At 60.9% G+C, this 2788-nt stretch overlaps 1 long non-coding RNA gene across 6 annotated transcripts in view; it reads left to right on the top strand.

Annotated features, from left to right (window-relative positions):
* The first annotated feature begins 999 nt into the window (after window positions 1–999).
* LOC119705619 overlaps window positions 1000–2788 on the top strand; it is an 83883-nt gene continuing 82094 nt past the window's right edge. For all 6 annotated transcript variants that reach the window (XR_005258275.1, XR_005258272.1, XR_005258273.1 and 3 more), the window contains exons 1-2: window positions 1000–1412; window positions 2572–2618. This is a non-coding gene — a long non-coding RNA (uncharacterized LOC119705619). The remainder of the gene's footprint in view (window positions 1413–2571; window positions 2619–2788) is intronic.

Below are 2788 nucleotides of genomic sequence, written 5' to 3' on the forward strand. Positions count from 1 at the left end.
CCAGCTTCTGGGCTAAGTGACAAGGCTAATTCAGCAGGGAAATGGCAATATTTGCATTAGAGGCTGCATCTGTTGTTTGGTGGAAGAGGCTGGATCTGCAGTAACGCCGGATGGAAGCAGGTTCGGGGAGAGCCCCGCCGGTGCCGGGCCGATGTGTCCGGGCCCTACCGGGCCAGCGCCGTTTCTTTCGGGGTCCCCTCGACTCCTGACCACGACACTGAATCCCCCCACCCAAAAAAAAAAAAAAAAAAAAAAACAAAACACCAAAACGTAAAAAACACAACAACAATAAAAAACCCTAAACACTTCAGGGCGGTTACCAGCACCCCAGCGCGCTACGGCTGGCGGATAACCAGTTAGCACTTAGCGAGGGAAATAAGCTGTTGGAACCGCCTCGGCGGGCGGGAGCCGGGCTGTGCCGCCCCGGGCCCGGGGAGGCTCCGTGGAGGGTCCTGGAGATGAGCAAGCCAGGGAAGTGACTGAGCCGATGGATGAGCACGTCCAGAGCTCCCTGCACCGGCGGCCTACGGCCCGCTGCATCCCCTGCTCTCTCCGCGGCCGATTTCCACATCTCTGCCAGCGTTACCGGGCATGTTTTGATCCCCAGTAGCGTTTGTCGCCTTCAGCTGGCACCAGGAGGACACGGGGCGAGTCACCGAGGACTAAAACTCGGTTGGGATGGAAAGTCTGTCAGGTTTAAGCCCCAAAGCGGAGCTGGGGCAGTGGGAGAGCGAGTCCCGGGCAGCTCCGCCATTCCATACCCAGGAGATTTTTGGCACCGGCAGAGCAGTGAGCAACGGGGTGAGGGGGGAAGGGAGCTCGAGGCAACTGGGAGGGCAGGTGTGTGCCATGAGGGGCGTGTGGACAGGCATGGAAAGACAGGACAGGCAGCCGGCGTGCGACATAAATTGGGGACACCTGGTACTGTGGTATTTTTCTAAGTTGCAATTTTTAGATAATTTTTAAACATTTGCTCCGACGTAGGGAAAAAAAAATAAAAGGAAGGGCTCTCTCCGCAGAAAAGGAGACATCTCTCAGTGCAGCCCTACTAAGATGAGCGTGCCAGGGCTGTGTGTGCTTCTAGCCCACGGCTGGAAACTTCCTCAAGGCAGAAAGACCTGCTCCTATCGCCGGGGAGGGGACCAAGCCTGGCAGGAGCAGGGGACACCTCAATACGGCCCGACCGTGGGTGTTTTTCCACTCGCTTGGCACGGGCGCTGCCGCCGGCTCGGTGCAGTCAAGAGAGCTGAGTCCTAAATAGGGCCCAGAGCGGCGAGGTGCGGCTGGAAATGGGTGATGAGGAGGGTGAGGAACGGTGCGGGGCGAGTGCGGCAGCGCCGGGGAAGAGACCCGCTCTGCACCCTCCGCAGGCGGCAGGAGCTCGGCACCCGGGCCGGGTGAGGGGAGGGAAGGTGAGCAGTGCGTGGCACGGCAGGAGCTCCCCCGCTGCCCAGGCGGAGGGGCTGAGCCCCGCCTTGGGGTGTCGCTGGGGCCCGGGGCGGGGGTGCAGGCCTGGGGGGGATTGAGGCCAGGCGGAGCCGGAGCCCGGCGCGGCCCCGCGCTGCCCGTGCGGGCGGTGGGATCCCCGCCGATGGGCAGCGCCGCCGGGACAGCCCCAGACTGCCAGACAGGGGGGGAGGGAGGAAAGGAGCCGCCGTAGCCCCGCCACACCGGGATCCTTCGGGAAATGCGGGGCGAGCTGGGCCGGAGCGCGGCTCCAGGCTCTTCACCGCAGCCCCGGGTGCCCCAGCCGGTGGGACGTGGGGAGGAAAAAAAGGGGAGCCGGCGCTGGCGTTATTGCTCTTTCCTCTCCTTAAGGAGGTCAAACGCGATCGTTCAGAGCTATTGATTGCTCCTCGGGCTTGTAGTGATTTGTTAAAAGTAAGTAAGGGCGAGAGGAGGTGCGGGAACCGCTCCGGGAGAAGCCGTGGAGGGAAAGCGCGGGCGCAGCGGGCCGAGAAGGGAATGGAGATGGGAATGGGGATGGAATGGGACTGGGGATGGAATGGGGCGGGGCAGAGCAGAGCGGGGCGGGACTGGGGCCGCGGAGAGGCGGCGAGTCCCCAGCGGCCGGGCCGGGCTGGGCTGCGCCGGGAGTGCTCCAGCAGTGCCGAGCATCCCGTGCACCGAGCGGGCCCTGCGCATCCCGAGCATCCCGTGCACCGAGCGGGCCCTGCGCATCCCGAGCATCCCGCGCACCGAGCGGGCCCCCGCATCCCGAGCATCCCGAGCATCCCGCGCACCGAGCGGGCCCTGCGCATCCCGAGCATCCCGCGCACCGAGCGGGACCCCGCATCCCGCGCACCGAGTGGGCTCTGCGCTCCAGAGCGCCCCGGGTACTCTCCTGTTCCCAGGTCATTAAACAAAACCCTCCCCGGGACCTGTGCCGTGTTCGCGTCCCCTCTCTGCAGCTACGCGGGTGCCGAGTAGGCTGCTAGATCCTAAAGAAAAACATGGGAATAGGGAAAAGGATGGAAATTGACACACAGTTAACTTTAAAGGCCGAACGCGTTTATGTTGAGGGGTAAACACAAAGCCATCTACTAAAGTCAGACATGCCTTCTATTTCAGAGCTAATGGAATGAGTCATCGACAGAGTGGATTATTTAAAGCACCATGTGAGTCTATAATCATGTATATATACAAGTTATTATATATTGGAAATCTGTCTCCTCCACTCCCTAGTCTCTTATAATCCTCTGACCAGGAACCAGGCAGTCCCCATGTGGAAATTTAGAAAAGAAAAATCAGTAATGCTCTTAGCATCAAACAATAAATCCTGAAGTTA

This window comes from Motacilla alba, chromosome 11 (assembly GCF_015832195.1).
Source record: "Motacilla alba alba isolate MOTALB_02 chromosome 11, Motacilla_alba_V1.0_pri, whole genome shotgun sequence".
NCBI lineage: Eukaryota > Metazoa > Chordata > Aves > Passeriformes > Motacillidae > Motacilla > Motacilla alba.